This window comes from Schistocerca cancellata, chromosome 1 (genome assembly GCF_023864275.1).
Source record: "Schistocerca cancellata isolate TAMUIC-IGC-003103 chromosome 1, iqSchCanc2.1, whole genome shotgun sequence".
Taxonomy (NCBI): domain Eukaryota; kingdom Metazoa; phylum Arthropoda; class Insecta; order Orthoptera; family Acrididae; genus Schistocerca; species Schistocerca cancellata.
This window is the reverse complement of record NC_064626.1, coordinates 396958718-396977735: the sequence shown is the minus strand read 5'-3', so window position 1 is coordinate 396977735 and position 19018 is coordinate 396958718. Positions and strand designations below refer to the sequence as shown.

At 43.6% G+C, this 19018-nt stretch overlaps 1 non-coding gene across 1 annotated transcript; it reads left to right on the top strand.

The window, feature by feature from the left end:
• The first annotated feature begins 2763 nt into the window (after positions 1-2763).
• Positions 2764-2837, top strand: Trnat-ugu (transfer RNA threonine (anticodon UGU)). The gene has a single exon. It is a non-coding gene; the product is annotated as a tRNA-Thr (tRNA).
• The last annotated feature ends 16181 nt before the right edge of the window (positions 2838-19018 follow it).

The following is a 19018-nucleotide window of genomic DNA, read 5'->3' as shown; positions in this document are numbered from 1 at the left end:
TGGCTCTGAGCACTATGGGACTCAACTTCTGAGGCCATTAGTCCCCTAGAACTTAGAACTAGTTAAACCTAACTAACCTAAGGACATCACACACATAGATGCCCGAGGCAGGATTCGAACCTGCGACCGTAGCGGTCTCGCGGTTTCAGACTGCAGCGCCTAGAACCGCACGGCCACTTTGGCCGGCTTTTACACTCAAGTGCCAAAAGTTGTAGGATACCTACTACTACTGTCGCGTCGCACCTCCTTTTCTCGGTGTAGTGCTGCGACTCGCCGTGGCATGCATTCAACTAGTCCTTTCAAGTCCTCTGCCGAAATATTGAGCCATGCTGCCTCTATAGCCGTCCATAATTACGAAATTGCTGCCGTTGCAGGATGTAGCGAACCAATTGGCCTCTCGATTGGGTGCCACAAATGTTTGATGAGATTCATGCCGGGCGATCTGGGTGGCCAAACCATTCGCTCCAATCTTCCATAACATTCTTCCAACCAATCGCGAACAATTGTGGCCCTGGGAATGGTATATTGTCTTCTATAAATATTCCATTGTTGCTTGCGGACGTGAATTTCGTGAATGGCTGGAATGATCTCCAAGTAGACAAATGTAACCATTCCCTGTCAGTGGTCTGTTCAGCCGGGCCAGAGGACCCAATCCATTCCATCTGACCAGTCCACGGTTTTGCAGGCGTCTGGGGTCAACCGATATGGTCGCGAGTCCAGGAGAGGCGCTACAGGCAATGTTGTGCTGTTAGCAATGGCACTTATGTCAATCGTCTCTTGCATAGCCCATTAACACCAAATTTCGCCACAGTGTCCTAAGATATACGTTAGTCGTACGTCCGACTATAATTTCTCCGGTTATTTCACTCAGTGGTGTTTGTTTTTTAGCACTGACAACTCTATGGAAAGACCGCTGCGCTCGATTGTTAAGTGAAGGCTGTCAGCCACTGCGTGGACCGTGGTGAGAGACAATGCCGGAAATCTCGTATTCCCGGCACATTGTTGACACTGTGGTTCTCGGAATGTTGAATTGCTTAAAGATTCCCGAAATAGAATATCCTATGAGTTTAACTCTAACTACCATTCCGCGTTCAAAATCTGTTAATTCCAATCGTGCGCCCATAATCACGTCGGAAACATTTTCACATGAATCACCTGAGTACAAATTACAGGTCTGCCAATGCACTGAACTTTAATAGCTTGTGTACGTGATATTACTGTCATCTGTATATGTGCATATCGGCATCCCATGACATTTACATCTACATCTACGTGATTACCCTGCTTTCCACAGTAAAGCGCCTGGTACAGAGTCCATAGAACCACCTTCAAGCTGTCTCTCTACCGTTCTACTCTCGAATGGCGCGCGGGAAAAACGACCACTTCAATTTTCCTGTGCGAGCCCTGATTTCTCTTATTTTATCATGATCATTTCAACATTTGTAGATGGGTGCAAACAGAAAGCATTCGCAATCGGGGGAGAAAACTGATGATTGAAATTTGATAAGATCCCGTCGCAACGAAAAACGCCTTTGTATTAATGATTGTCACTGCAATTCACGTATGGTGTCTGCGGCACTATCTCCCCTATTTCGCGTCAATACAAAACGAGCTGCACTTCCTTGTACTTTTTCGATGTCTTTCGTCAGTCGCACCTGATGCCGAACCCATACTGCACAGCAATACTCCAGAATAGGGCGGACAAGCGTGGTATAAGCAGCCTCTTTAGTAAACCTGTTTCACCTTCTAAGTTTTCTGCCAATGAACCACAGTCTTTGGTTTGTTCAACCCACAACGTTATCTATGTGATAGTTCCAATTCGGGTCATTTGTAATTGTAATCCCTGAGTATTTAGTTGAATTTACAGCTCTAAGCACTATGGGACTTAACAGCTCAGGTCATCAGTCTGAATTTACAGCCTTCAGATTTGTGTGACTTAACGCGTAATCGAACTTCAGAGGATTTCTTTTAGTACTCATGTGAATAACTTTACACTTTTGTTTATACAGGGTCAGTTGTGACCTTTGTCACCTCAGTGTAATAAACATCGAACAAATTTTTTTTTCATTCCATTGTGGCAGGCTGATACAGCAAGCGCTTTGAATTATTTCAGAAAAGAAACAGTGTTCGTTGCAAAGTTACTTAATATCAGTAATGCGTTTCGTCCTTTGGGGAATCATCAGACTGTGCAAAAGTAAAAGCCATATAAAACTGGAAAGTGGACGTATTCAGTTTTATACAATTTTATGAGGGATGGTTTGCCTATCCACCTACTTTTGCGTCCACTTTCCATTTTATGTGACCTCTTGAGGGATAGGTTACACATCCAGCTACTTTAGACGATCTGATGATGCCCGGAAAGGTCCGAAACGCTTTTCTGGTATTAAATAACTTTGCAGCAGAGACTGTTTTTATTCTGAAATACATCGAATAAACACATCGTACTGTCGTTTCCATATCAGAATTCGTACTTCATTAAGCCATCTGTATATATATATATATATATATATATATATATATATATATATATATATATATATATATATATATATATATAAGGCTCACCGGCCACTTGACCATCTTCTTCTTCTGTGCGAATGCACAAACAGTGCCCGAACTCTTACGGGAATCGGCAACGCGGCGTGAGTAATGAGTATAATGGGCGGGGGCACTACGAATGTCGTGCGAGACAATACGTTGAGAATGTCGGTTTCGCGGGAGGCGTGCCAGAGATAAATCCCTGCAGTCGCGCTAACCTCTTTGTCCTCGGTGGCTCAGATGGATAGAGCGTCTGCCATGTAAGCAGGAGATCCCGGGTTCGAGTCCCGGTCGGGGCACACATTTTCATCTGTCCACGTTGACGTATGTCAACGCCTGTAAGCAGCTAAGGGATTTCATTTCATTGTTAATTTCATCTGTAACTGTCTACGCGACTTTGCTGCAGGCGCCAAAAGCTCTCCCCCCCCCCCCCCTCCCCTCGTGTGATCTTTAGTCCATCAGAGGTGGGTGACGATAAGGTTGGATACATCGGTATAGGTATCTGTAGCATTACAAAACCACGGGCCCAGCCGATCTTCGGAGCTCCGTGAAGAACAGCTGAATTCCTGCAGTTTCATTTATCTATACTGATACAGGTATTCCACGGCAGAATAAACTGGGCAATGGCATCCGGAATACAGATGTAGGTGAAGAGGTACAAGCAGATGCGAATTCTGAGAGCTGAGGGACAGAAACAAAAGTTGGTTCAACACACTTATAGGTCAGGGACTGTGAGAATACCAGAGGTAGGAGTGGACGAGAACTGAGAGGAGGAAGAGCAGATGGGGATGGTTGTCGCAAGTGTCGGGCGTGAAACCTGGCCTGAGGCGGAAGACGTCGGTGAGTGGCTCTCCGGAGGGTCCGCGCTGACGCCTACTCTATTTTTACGGCGCTACTCAGGAGCAATAAAAGGAGTCGTTTGAGGAGCGAGTCATCGCACGCTTCTGTCTACAAGCATTACTTAGGGCCGTACAGAATTACGCCGCCGCTCTGCTGCGCGTAAAAAGCGGGCGCGGTGCCGTTCCGTGCCGTGCTTGTTTACTGAGGAGGCCGCGGCCGTGCTGCCTGCCGTGGTGCGCTGCGCGGGCGTCGCCTTTGTGACGGCGGAAGGCAGGCAGCGGACGGAGGACTGCCCGCGGCGCAGGCTGCCGACACTAAAAACAACGCGGGGGGCGAGGGTCAGGGGGGGGGGGGGGGGGCGCTAGCAGAGAGCTGAGAGATGGCTGGCCGACACGTGCGGCCACTCTCACCACCAAACATCAGCTCAGCTGCCACTTGTCCTACGATCTACACGTGCCTCCTCCACGGCCAGCAGGGCTAAAAACTCCTATCTTTACATTTATACGCTATATGACCAAAAGTATCCCGACGCACCTACGGAACGGATTCTAGATGTCACGAGAGGTTGACCTGCCAGTATAAAACGAGGTGGGGAGTGTTGTGCTGTCAGTAGAGAAGTAGGAACATGTACTGCTTCTCCTGGGTGGACTTGGTTTTAAAACATGTAAACTAAACAATACCATAAATTTTATAAACAGGGTGTTACAAAAAGGTACGGCCAAACTTTCAGGAAACATTTCTCACACACAAAGAAAGAAAATATGTTATGTGGACATGTGTCCGGAAACGCTTACTTTCCATTTTATTACTTCTCTTCAAATCACATTAATCATGGAATGGAAACACACAGCAACAGAACGTACCAGCGTGACTTCGAACACTTTGTTACAGGAAATGTTCAAAATGTCCTCCGTTAGCGAGGATACATGCATCCACCCTCCGTCGCATGGAACACCTGATGCGCTGATGCAGCTCTGGAGAATGGCGTATTGTATCACAGCCGTCCACATACGAGCACGAAGAGACTCTACATTTGGTACCGGTGTTGCGTAGACAAGCGCTTTCAAATGCCCCCATAAATGAAAGTCAAGAGGGTTGAGGTCAGGAGAGCGTGGAGGCCATGGAATTGGTCCGCCTCTACCAATCCATCGGTCATGAATCTGTTGTTGAGAAGCGTACGAACACTTCGACTGAAATGTGCAGGAGCTCCATCGTGCATGAACCACATGTTGTGTCGTACTTGTAATGGCAAATGTTTTAGCAGCACAGGTAGAGTATCCCGTATGAAATCATGATAACGTGGTCCATTGAGCGTAGGTGGAAGAACATGGGTCCCAATCAAGACATCACCAACAATGCCTGCCCAAACGTTCACAGAAAATCTGTGTTGATGACGTGATTGCACAATTGCGTGCGGATTCTCGTCAGCCTACACATGTTGATTGTGAAAATTTACAATTCGATCACGTTGGAAAGAAACCTAATCCGTAAAGAGAACATTTGCACTGAAATGAGGATTGACACTTTGTTGGATGAACCATTCGCAGAAGTGTACCCGTAGAGGCCAATCAGCTGCTGATAGTGCCTGCACACGCTATACATGGTACGGAAACAACTGGTTCTCCTGTAGCACTCTCCACACAGTGACGTGGTCAACGTTACCTTGTACAGCAGCAACTTCTCTGACGCTGACATTATGGTTATCGTCAACTGCACGAAGAATTGCCTCGTCCATTGCAGGTGTCCTCGTCGTTCTAGGTCTTCCCCAGTCGCGATTCATAGGCTGGAATGTTCCGTGCTCCCTAAGACGCCGATCAATTGCTTCTAACGTCTTCCTGTCGGGACACCTTCGTTCTGGAAATCTGTCTCGATACAAACGTACCGCGCCACGGCTATCGCCCCGTGGTAATCCATACATCAAATGGGCATCTGCCAACTCCGCATTTGTAAACACTGCACTGACTGCAAAACCACGTTCGTGATGAACACTAACCTGTTAATGCTACGAACTGATGTGCTTGATGCTAGTACTGTAGAGCAATGAGTCGCATGTCAATACAAGCACCGAAGTCAACATTACCTTCCTTCAATTGGGCCAACTGGCGGTGAATCGAGGAAGTACAATACATACTGACGAAACTAAAATGAGCTCTAACATGGAAATTAAGCGTTTCTGGACACATGCCCACATAACATTACTTCTTTATTTGTGTGTGAAGAATGTGTCCTGAAAGTTTGGCCGTACCTTTTTGTAACACCCTGAATAATCGACAAGTACGCCAAAGAAGAAGAGATAGAACCACAATGGACATGTTATTCCACGGACTCTTGCGCTTCTACGCATGAACTATGTTTCCTTTGTCATTCGCCTATCTTATCTGCATGGATTCGGACCTAAGAGGGCGTTCTTGTGTAAAGCTCATCTTATTGTACCAGCTTATAATGAAAGTTGTACTTAAAACCCGAAAAATATATTGGTTATTTTTTCAAAAGAATTTGTGTATGTGGTCAATCTGTTGTGAATCTGATGCCTAGACTGCCTTAAGTTGATATGGGCCTTAACAAATAATTTTCATTGTTAGGCGCCATCTTAGAAAAATCCTTAACATTTTTCTTTTAGCTCATCTACGAGACGTGCCGTCGGATAGGACAACTGACTTTATTTCAGATCCCATAAGACCGGATGCAGCTACTAATAATTTAACAATTTTATTTACAGATTTTCTTTATATCACGAGATAATATCCGATGCAGAAAATGTCTGGTCACAGGATTGCAGTTCCATTATAGGATTTCATTTGTAGTTGCTACTCTTGTTATCTTATATTGGGGAATCGAGACGAAACCACGATAAGTGACGTATTACAGTAGTGTTCATCGAACAGACTTGACAAATATTCTCTGGTGCAATAAGCACATCCGTAGTGTTAGGAAATAAGAAAAGGACAATTAATCATCGACGATTACGTAACTACCCTGAGAACTGAGCTACTTACTGAGTGCTTATACACGTCGGGCTAAATTAAACAACATATTGCACTGTTAATAATATTCCTACATTAGTTATTTCTTTTTATGCTGAGCCATTGTATTAATGTGTGTTTCTTTTTTATGTAAGTCGCGGCTCATATTTTATTTAATTACATTACACTAACAGTCACAAATAAATAAAATTTTTATTTTATTACATTACAAACAGCAGAATGGGTCCATCAAGAGAGCTCAGTGACTTCGAACGTGGACTAGTCACTGGATACCACTTGAGAAACAGAGATATTTCAACGATTCTAAAGCTGCCCAAGTCGACTTTCTTGACGAAGTGGAAGCTCGAAGGGACAACCCCAGTTAAACCTTTACCAGGCGTAGCTCAGCGTACTGACCCCTAGGGACCGTCGAGTATTGCGTTGTGCAAAATCGCATGAAACCAGTGCAAGGGATCACCCGTGAGTCCATCTAGCCCAATGACTAACTAAAAACGGAGTACAGTGGTCGAGCAGCTTGTCATAGCCACACACTTCTGCAACCAACACTAACAAGGGGAGGCCGCCAATTGTGAAATTCAGATTCAATTCATACTGCGCATGATAAAAGCTCATGGTCAGAGGTGTAATGTGGCAAAGCACCAAGATGCTCTTCTCAGCCGTTGTCGAGAAAATAGACAGTTAAAATAAACCGTTGCGGTGAAATACTCTCAACGATTAATAATTGTCGAGAGCGTCGTGGCTCAGCGGTAAGCGCTCGGGTTCGTAATCCGAAGGTCGCTGGATCGAATCTCGCGCCATGCAATTTTCTTTTTTTTAGTTTTTGTTTTTTGTTATTCAAATGTGTTTACACACACACACAGATATATATATATATATATATATATAATTCCCGGCAATCAGTTGCAACAATTATGCATATAATAAGTTGTTGAAGGTCGTTTGTCGTGGAAAAACTGGCGACTTCGAACATCATTATGTTTTCCGCAAACAAAGTTGTATTTCACAAATGTTATTAATTGTCTTCATAATGTTAACCACGTACAGTTAACGGAAGACGTAGAATCGATATTCCGAAACGAATACGTATAGCGTATGTCAAACGTTCGAATTAGAATAGAAACCCCACGAACACAAATTTGCTGTGGCAGATGAAATATAAGCTCCGTTACTCGCTCGTTACACTTGGACAGATGTTGAATGGGCCGAAACGAGCCGCCGCATAAAAGCGTAGTTGCCTGCTAACTTCGAAAGAAGGTAGATGCGGTCCCTAGCGCAACTTATAACATCGTCGAAAATCAGTGCGGACGTGAGAGCTTTGGTACACCCTGTTAAACAAACGGAAAAAAAGAGGCGGTACAATTAGAGAGCGATCCGCCTTCACCAAAATGCATAAGCAATTAATTAATAGTTTATATATATATATATATATATATATATATATATATATATATATGTGTGTGTGTGTGTGTGTGTGTGTGTGTGTGTGAATTAAAAAAAACTAATAATAAAAAAATGTTGCATGGCGCGAGATTCGATCCGGCGACCTTCCGATTACAAACCCGAGCGCTTACCGCTGCGCCACGACGCTGTATAAAATTATTAAACGTAGAGAGTATTTCACCACAACGGTTTCTTTTAACTGTCGATTTTCTCGACAACGGCTGCCACATTACACCTCTGGCCATGAGCTTTTATTATGCGCAGTATGAATCGAATCTGAATTTCACAATTGGCGGCCTCCCCTTGTAAGCGGCGTTCGAGGTAGTGTAAAGAGCGACATTACTGGACAGTGGCTGATTATAAACGTGTGATTTGTAGTGATGAATCACGCCATATCGTGTGGCTATCCGATGGAATGGCTGGAGTCTGGTGAGTACCTGGAGAACGTTACCTGCCGTCATGTCTAGTGTCGACAGCGAGGTGAGGAGGTGGTGTTAGAGAAGGGATGTGTTTTTCGTGGTTAGGGCACGTAAGAAATGCTAAATGCCGAAGAACACGAAGACACTTTACGAAGTATTGTGTACTGTGTTCAGCGGAGGAACAATCCAGAGTCGATGACTGACAGTGTCTCCATAACAACACACTCGTAAAAGAGCCTCTGTGAGTTGATTTGTTGACAATAACATTCCTGAAATGATTTGCCCTGCCCAGAGTCTCGACCTAATGTAATGTAACGCTTTAGAGATTAGTTACAATGTCGACTTCGCTCCAGACCCGTGTCTAATACCACTACTTTCTCTGCTTTCAGCTCTTAAGGAAGGATACACTGTCGATCCTCTACATGTGAAAGTTCCTCCATCATTGAAGCCGCCCTAAAGACGAAGAATGGACACACTCCATTTTAATGTCCGCTATTAGGTGTCCGGATACTTCTGATCACGTAGCGTATCTGCAAGGTGAACCCCAAACTCTAACGAGAATATGATCTAAGTATTTTGTGGAACGTTCCTACAGTAGATATGATACTTACTCAGACCTTTCTTCTAACGTTCAGTCATAATTTGTCGTGACCTGTGTGTCACATATACGTAGTAAATATGATTAAACTAGGACATAATATAACAACAGTATAATGCAAAACACTGTGAAGAATACAAGTACTCTTGGGTCTTTCTTAGAAGAATATTAGACGTTTATATCACTGAACATGCGTTACGGACAAGATTATGCTAAAGAGCCTCAATTAATGCCTGTACGTAGTGCTCCTGTCTTTTCTGTATCCCTTATTTGTTGCAGTTGCTAGATCACGGATTCGTCATTCAGATAGTGTGAGAGTGTGTGCGGGTAATGATGCATCCACGCTACGAAATCTTATCCCGTCTGCTCCGAGACGTTTCTCGGAGCCATGGCGTAGATGTTGGAACTCTCCGCCTAGCGCTGACGTCAACCCAAGGCCGCCTATCGTGCGAGATGACGCAGTAGTTTAGCACAAAGGATTCGCATTAAGCAAGGGCGGGGTTCAAATTCATTTCCAGTAATCCAGAATCAGTGGCTTCCGTAAGTCACTTAACCCAATGCCAGAATATTTCCTTTGAAATGACACAGCCGATCCTCACACCCTGACCTGGAACACCCCCCCCCCCGCCCCCCGGAGCACCCCCCCCCCCCCCCGGAGCGCACCCCCCCCCCCCCCCTCCTCACTCTCCACCACTGTACGCTGCAAGCTTGTGTTGCAATGTGCTCCTCATCGACGGGTTCTCAAACCTGATTTTGCTTTCTCCAATCGTATCGGTGGGATTCAAAGACGAATTTACTAAACAGTCACAGCTGCTATATGAATTAACCAAATTTTAACTCGGCTGTTATAGTTGTTTTAAGTCCACTCGAGCAGTACTCAGTAACGTTAAGTCGGTATGTTAATATCAGAGCCAGTTTCCAACAATATGTTCTTCCTAGTCTGTACAATACGCTTTTTCGATATCCAACCTATCATCGTCAAGTGGATTGATTTATGCATTGAAACTTGCTTGTTTTATCACACAGTGCCATTAACAGTAACTTTTTTGTAATTATTTAACTAATCAGGAATGACGAAAGGCACGTCTGTTATTTATGTCTTATATTTTAATACGCATTCCAATATTTGACAACTCGTACGTGAAGCAGTGCTTGTACGAGTTTTCTGTTATTTCGTAGGACTGTACAAATGAAACTAGATGATGGCCATTCACAAAAGGCCCATAATTTTCCTTGTAATCAAACAAAAACTAATTTACTCCTTTTAAGACGCCCGATGTGTTCCTATAGATAGTCATGAAGTAGCCTGTTAAGTATCTAACAGCTATAATTGTTATAGCACGTCAATATTTCATGAAATTTTGGCCTGTGAAAGGACTACAGGTGACATTAATGACTGGAAAATTTGAAGCTCCCAGTTGATTCAGAACCATAAAAAAACGGTGTTCCTGCGATTTTATTAGCAGTTGCGATGAAATTTGTAGTTAGTTTCTTAGGAGGTTAGATGTTGAGATGAGAGCATCCGGAGGAAAGATCTCTCTTATTATTAATAGATTCTCTGTTTCGTTCTGCTAATTGTTTACAGTAAGCGTTACTATTCGCAAGCAGAAATCAGAGAGTTAATAGCTAGATGAGGTGCCCGTCGAAGAAGCGGGTTTGGTGTGACCTGTTAAAGTGAAATCACACAGCAATGTTGTCGTAAAAACTGCAGTGGATGAGTCTGGTAAAAAAAGAACGAAATTTTCGTTTTGCCGTCATGACGACACCAACGTCATCAGGGAACAAGCAATCTGTTGGACTAGGGATGGATAGTGAACGAAGTCAGTTTGACGTTCTCAAACGCACCATCGTAACTTGACTGAACAGACGGTCGCTACGTTTAAGACAGGGGCGAGTAATGTCTCACCCTTTTCCCTGCCCGTAGGAAAATTAAATATGATTTCCGGTCTCAGTCTTAACCTCGTAAAGCAGTCGAATACTTGTAGGCGGTTCTAGACGAGGGGCTTCAGCTGATGATATACACGAGAAAAAATACCACCAGAGCTATGTCCTGAGAATTTATTTACTGTCCCATACGACTAGTTTCGGCGGGACGTTACCGCCATCCCACGGCCAAAACAATATTAGATTTTCTCGGCGCATTTATTGTGTAGTCTTTGTTACTCGTACACGTGGGCTAGCTTTCCCTCGAGTCTCTACTGATACCATGTTGTCTTCAGTGGGGGTGTGGATTAGTGCTGACAACAATCCATGTCTACGTACTCATCAAAACTACTTCTGGGCCCGAGCACGGGGTCCCGGGTTCGATTCCCGGCGGGGTCAGGGATTTTCACCTGCCTCGAGATGACTGGGTGTTTGTGTTGTCCTCCTCATTTCATCATCATCCAGGAAAGTGGCGAAATTGGACTGAGAAAAGGTTGGGAAATTGTACGGGCGCTGATAACCACGCAGTTGAGCGCCCCACAAACCAAACATCATCATCATCATCATCAACTACTTCTGGGAAAATGCTTAAAATTAAGCAGGAGACCAGGCCTTGGCACAAATTTTATTTCATGTTCTTATCTTCTGTCATTATTTAAAAAATGATTGTTAATAGTATCTGAGGATACTGATACACTAAATTTCAAAAATTCGATGACCTATCTGCTGACAAAAATTTCAAAGTTACTCCTCATTTTCTGTCGACTGGGGCTATTTATCTCATTGCCAAATTTGGTTTTTCTATTCTTTCTCGCATAACCGCAGTAAATAATTCTTCTCCGTTGTGGACCTACTGCTGGAACTGCAAGTAATTTATAATCAATTACCTACAACCAGTTGCTTTTATACGCCTTAATTTATTCATAATCCAGCTTCAAGATAGCTAGCATTCCAGATTTAAAGGTCTACTTATTTACGCGTCCTGAAGATTGATTCTTTTTAACAGCGTTGCAAAATTTTGCAATGGAAATTTTTAAGAAACTCGTTTAAAACATCATTAGTAAAGAAACTATGTTCACGACGGGTATAAAAATGTAAACATCTAAGCTGCTATAGTCGTGTAGGCTTCCGCTGCCAGAAGAGTTTTCCTAGTATCGTATCGCGTCATAATGTTAAAAAAAATTTAAAAAAATAAAAAGACTGCACTGAGGAAAAAATGTTTCGGTTACAGTTACAGTGGTCTTCTTCTGGGTCTAGTGGGTCTACTTACCCACAAGAAGGCCACTGTAACCGTTTTTCGGTTAAAATCAACAGCTGAGATCGCAGTAATATTTCTTTATTTACCGGTTTGGCTTAAGTTAAAGCTATACCACGATCGTGGTATCATGAGAAACCGAGGAGCCGCCAATACCAGCAACAGGGGAAATAATTCTGAGGATGGCTTTAACATAAGCCGAAACCGGTAAATAGACAAATATTATTGCGATCTAGACTGTTGATTTTAACCTAAATACAGCACCAGGTCGCTGCAGTTCATAGACATTGTTGTGTAAATTTATGGGAACTGTAACCGTGGCTAAAACGTTGATTTCTTCTGTATAGGCTTTTACGTAATGACCCGGATGATACGGTACGATACTCAGAAATCTTCTGTAGCTAAATAAAAACCGTGTTTTGAGGCATGATTTAATGGTGTGGCGCGTCGATAGAGAGGTGACATTGTACTGGTTAACGTCACTGCTGCTACAATTATGACGTTACGCGCTAGGTGGGCTGCTGTCGTACCATGTGACGAGGAGACCCGCGAGATTAAGCAAGAATTTGAATCAGGCCCGCTGGTCAGCAAGTGTTGCCCATGCCTGCTCTAGAAGCTAAATTTAATCTATATACTGTAAATAATGTTGGGAAAAGATTTCGAGATTGACCAAAGAAATCTTTACACTCATGATAGTTGATCTGATACAACAGAGAATAGTGGTAGCGACGTCTTCTTACCACATGGCGATGTTTAACGTGGCTTGTAGTATTCACTAAGCTGTTCCAATGCTAGCGCCTGTTGCGCGCGCCACATTAAAACCGTGGTACTTTATCGCTGGTGTCATCACGCATCTCAACCTGGTAATGAATAGCAAGAGTGTGACGAAACTCTGGGCTGCAGTTGCCTTGAGACAAAAGCATCTTCCGAGCGTACCACCTATGTAACTGCAACCGCCGGTGTCCGATGAAGGAAAATGAGGTCGCGTTTCAGAGTTTTATGGCCTCGAACTGATCAATAATATATTCCCAAGTCAGAACTTAGATCTTCTGCAACTGACAAGTAAGTCAACGATCAAGTTTTACCTGCTGAGACATTGAAATCAGATAATGCCGTCTTCCCCCGCCAGCAAACGCAAGGAAAGATGTTTTTTGTACCACGACACTTCTTTGAAGAAGAAGAAGAAGAAGAAGAAGTTCACATTTTCGGCGGGTTCCAACGGCTGTCGCCATTTTGAAAAATTGCTAGATCAGATTGCAGGATTGTGTTCTGCACTATGTAAGGAATCTGGCTATGATAGCTTAGATTTTTTTCTTGACGGGGAGATCTGTGAGTAAAGTTAGACATACTTCGAAATAAAATTGATATTAATGAAACTCTCAGGAGTGTGTTAATTGTAGTGCGGGTATTTCGTAGCAGTATAGATCTGAATTTAATTCATTGTGGCATCTTTCTTTGTTATTAGAGTTCGCCCGAGCACTGATGTTCGCATCTCTTCACGGGGTGAGGCTGGCCTGGGTTGTAGCTTTACAGGATCTCGGCATTAAGAGTAAGTGACTTAAAAAAAACATGGAAGACATAAACCGGTAAGGTTATCTGGGAATTTGAAATTCCATTCTCCTGACATGGGACTCTACTCTCTTACCCATTGAGCTAGCACTCTCGGTTTAATTTTACCGTGACTGTTTAATATCTTTGAAGACATTGTGTATGTCTGTGTGTGTGTGTGTGTGTGTGTGTGTGTGTGTGTGTGTGTGTGTAACGTTTTGAGATCGACGAGGGCGTTGCTAAGAATCACGTGAATACCAAATGGAGACTGCGTTGAATGTTTGCAGACGAGTGCTCGGATCTTCGAGTTTATCTGAGAGCAATCGGATTAGCGCAGCAAGTTGCTACGTTGCGCGCCCGGGTTCCCGGGTTCGATTCCCAGCGGGGTCAGGGATTTTCTCTGCCTCGTGATGACTGGGTGTTGTGTGATGTCCTTAGATTAGTTAGGTTTACGTAGTTCTAAGTTCTAGGGGACTGATGACCATAGATGTTGAGTCCCATAGTGGTCAGAGCCATTTTTTTTTTTGTTACGTTGCCCGCACGTAGTCTAGTCTTGTGCCAGACTGTCGGCGAAGTGATTCAATGTGCTCGTGGTGTGACAAAATGTGCCTTTAACATTGAGTTTAGCGATTAGACACTTCTGAGTCATGAGACGGGCAGATTTCTACCATTTTTTGAGAATTAGTCACAAAGACTGTCGGTCAATTTTTCGATGTCATCTGAAGATACTCACCTAGAGCGAAGCCGGTTGTCACGTAATAAATACTCCTGGAATACAGCTGTGATTTTTATTAACTTCCACATTTTTCAGCTGTGGAAACACAAAATGAGCACGATTATTGGCAGTCTAATTACCACAGAGCAGTGACTGCTTTCTAACCTTGTCTCGCTGGTTAAGTGAGGCTGGTGACCCTTATCAGAAACTATTCCACTAGTGTGACAGCACAGAGAATTAATTAGGGTTCACCGATTAACAGTTACCTCGCCGGCAGTGGTGCAATTACATTACGTAATGTGATCGCTAAGCCTGCGGAGCGTGTGTCATGGTGCGGATGTGCTTAATGCAGCTGCACACAACTAGCGGGAAGTAGGTCTGTCAGAAGAAGAAGTAATCGTTATTGAGTGTAGTCTTGATTTCACCAGTGAAAATATCTGTATGCCCTTTTCTATTGAGTCTCTCAGGGAGGGTTTATAATGTCTACGTAATTCCACAGCGGGGACTCTGTGTGCATCTCGTTGTTACTTCAAGATCTTATCCTTCTTGCTGTTCCACAAGGGCTCTTGCCGAAAATTCCAGTTCTTTTACAGTTCCGTCCCTGTACGATTTCTCGTGACACTGCATTTTTCTCTTCAACTTTTCCCGCCCGTTGTTAAGTTAATCCCCGGAGCGTCTCCCGAATACAAATGCTTCACAAAGGGTACAATAAAATTCCTACTTCGTTGTGAGCCGGCAGGAGTTGTGAAACTACAGCTGTCCCTCGCCAGCCACCGCCTTTCATCGTTCGTTGAGCTGCTTTAGGTAACCTCGGCGGCAGCCTCTTAATTTACCGAGGCGCTCGTTATGCACCAAACAGGTTTCCTGGAAACAATTTCGGCCTCAACAACACGTAGTGGGAGAGAGGACGAGTTTACAAAGACACTGCCGTATCATCCAAGAGAGATTCTGTTCATGTATTGTAGGTCTTAAGTGGGAAAAAGTATTTACTAATGGATGACATATTGAAACGAGAAAATTTACAACTGTTTCCATTTTTAATATATTTCTTATAACAGCCACATTTGCAAATAATCACAGTTGATAAGTTGTTTCCATGCGGTTCCAGGCGCTTCAGTCTGGAAGTGTGTGATGTCCTTAGGTTAGTTAGGTTTAAGTAGTTCTAAGTTCTAGGGGACTGATGACCTCAGATGTTAAGTCCCATAGTGCTCAGAGCCATTTTTTTGATAAGTCGTTTCGATGACATTTAATGATCACCTTGCAAGATCCCCTCGCTTCTAAACTGATACTGTTATTACTCAGCTTAGCCGCGAGTCCGTAGAGGGTGGTATACAGGGTGAGTCACCTAACATTACCGCTGGATATATTTCGTAAACCACATCAAATACTGACGAATCGATTCCGCAGACCGAACGTGAGAAAAGGGGCTAGTGTAATTGGTTAATACAAACCATAAAAAAATGCAGGGAAGTATGTTTTTTAACACAAACCTATGTTTTTTTTAAATGGAACCCCGTTAGTTTTGTTAGCACATCTGAACATATAAACAAATACGTAATCAGTGCCGTTTGTTGCATTGTAAAATGTTAATTACATCCGGAGATATTGTAACCTAAAGTTGATGCTTGAGTACTACTCCTCCGCTGTTCGATCGTGTGTATCGGAGAGCACCGAATTACGTAGGGATCCAAAGGGAACGGTGATGGACCTTAGGTACAGAAGTGACTGGAACAGCACATTACGTCCACATGCCAACACCTTTTTATTGGTCTTTTTCACTGACGCACATGTACATTACCATGAAGAGTGAGGAACACGTACACACGTGGTTTCCGTTTTCAATTACTGAGTGGAATAGAGTGTGTCCCGACATGTCAGGCCAATAGATGTTCAATGTGGTGGCCACCATTTGCTGCAGACAATTGCAATCTCTGGCGTAATGAATGTCGTACACGCCGCAGTACATCTGGTGTAATGTCGCCGCAGGATGCCACAATACGTTGTTTCATATCCTCTGGGGTTGTAGGCACATCACGGTACACATTCTCCTTTAACGTACCCCACAGAAAGAAGTCCAGAGGTGTAAGATCAGGAGAACGGGCTGGCCAATTTATGCGTCCTCCACGTCATGGTAATGTACATGTGCGTCAGTGAAAAAGACCAATAAAAAGGTGTTAGCATGTGGACGTAATGTGCTGTTCCAGTCTCTTCTGTACCTAAGGTCCATCACCGTTCCCTTTGGATCCCTGCGTAATTCGGTGCTGTCCGATACAGACGATCGAACAGCGGAGGAGTGGTACTCAAGCGTCAACTTTAGGTTACAATATCTCCGGATGTTATTAACATTTTACAATGCAACAAACGGCACTGATTACGTATTTGTTTATATGTTCAGATGTGCTAACAAAACTAACGTTGTTCCATTTAAAAAAACGTAGGTTTGTGTTAAAAAACATACTTCCGTGAATTTTTTATGGTTTGTATTAACCAATTACACTAGCCCCTCTCCTCACGTTCGGTCTGTGGAATCGGTTCGTCAGTATTTGATGTGGTTTACGAAATATATCCAGCGGTAACGTTAGGTGACTCACCCTGTATGTGACGTAGAGTATAACTGGTCAGCATTTCCACCCGGAATTGGCGAGTGTAAGTCGGACATTCCTTAATCCGCCTTAGTGGGTCGTGTCGTCGGATTTCCTCCTACCTGTGTGCGGTGCAGCTCTCGTAAATATCGTCCCGTGCAGATTCTTCATTGGCGCATTGGATGTCTCTGTCGGTGGAAGCTAATTATCTGAAATTGCTGTCGATCAACTTTGGGGTATCTGTTTACTCGAACTTAACATTCAGAAAGTCGTAATATCACTTTTATTCCTATTAGATCAATAATGAAACACTCATGTCACAAACCACTCGTAATCGAGAGCATGGCTACCATAGAACAACGACTGCCGAGCCGGCCGCGGTTGTCTCGCGGTTCTAGGCGCGCAGTCCGGAACCGTGCGACTGCTACGGTCGCAGGTTCGAATCCTGCCTCGGGCATGGATGTGTGTGATGTTCTTAGGTTAGTTAGGTTTAAGTAGTTCTAAGTTCTAGGGGACTGATGACCACAGCTGTTAAGTCCCATAGTGCTCAGAGCCATTTGAACCGACTGCCGACTTTGGCGCGCAGTCCGTATCTCTTACTAGTTTCGTCACAGTTCGTGGATTTCCGATCAAGTTCCTACTTACTAAGATATGCATTTGTTAATGAACGTGGGTGAATTAATGAGGCAAAATTATGATAAATAGGCTAGAGGCTCCTCCTAGAACTCATGTTGTCATAAATTACTTTAATTACTGAATATAAATAAACAAAATCGGCGATTTTGGCGCCAAGATGGCGGTACTTCCAGTCATGTATATTTCCCAGGCCGATGCTTGTTGCTACGGTCCAGCGCCGAGCCCCACCCCACTACGCGCGACATATGGTCGCTTCGTCACCTAGCCAGTCAGCTTGGGAAATGCTCTCCGACTCATGGCCGGCTACCGACTACAGCACTTCCTAACTATCGTGAATACATCAATAAGAGACAATAATTTATTAAAACTGATAAAAATGTCTTCCTCACGTAAGAGGCACCTTACAACCTTCAGATCTGGTTTATCACGGATTGCAAGAGGTCAGAATTCTTCAAAAATTTCACAATATTCCGTGGCACCAAATATTGCCAGCATAACACTTAATGCCACAAAATGTCATAAGTGTTTTGTAGTGTTGTTTCTTTCATGTTATATTATGTGATTGCTTAAAAAAAATAACTTCCCGCTACTCGTTATTAATCAGATCTGAGGATCAACATTAAATATTGCCGAAACTAGTCATCAAGTGTGACTGTTTGCAACTGAGACTGTTAGAAGAAATATATTAAAACGATTTACGATGTGCGCTGAGCAAAATAGAGATTTTGTAAATCTTCCAGCCGGAGGTGTCCTGGAGAAAGTCGAAATGAGAAAGGCCAGTAGACGATTCCAGAGAGCGATAACTCAGCCGAGTATAGTGAAGGATTGTGGTCACAGAAGTACCCAACATAATCAGCGGTTGTCAGTGTGAAAATAGCTGGAGCGTTCTGATCCGTCGTCGTTTAGTCTGGAGGTAGCAAGATACTGCTGGCCCCGACAGCACGGCCGACCTGTTACACAAAGCACAGAGTCTACCACGAACTACGGTGAAGAGAAAATCACAGTAATGAACTGTCCCCAAGAGCAGTCGCAGTAAGAGTACAGCAAAAGCATAAGTATCATAAATTTTCCTAATAGCTATTTTTGTAGTATAATCAATGTGGTGACATTAGTAATAGGAGCAACTATTAGTAGTAGGGATTTTTGTGTTAGCAGAAGAGCCAACACCTTGTTACGAGTGGAGGCCGAAATGCACGCGATTTAGCTCACGCAGGCTGGCGTGAGGAGGGAAGAACTATACTGACGTGAGGTCTGGAATACGACAAGGAATGAGAATTCAGAAAGCGGACGTAATTAGTTTGATACTTAACTTTAATTCATTAATGATGAACGTCGCTCTTGACGGTACATGATTCACAATATTATCTGTTCAGAATACATTCATAGTAACTGAATATGGCGCCTTGCTAGGTCGTAGCAAATGACGTAGCTGAAGGCTATGCTAAACGGTCGTCTCTGCAAATGAGAGCGTATGTAGACAGTGAACCATCGCTAGCAAAGTTGGCTGTACAACTGGGGCGAGTGCTAGGGAGTCTCTCTA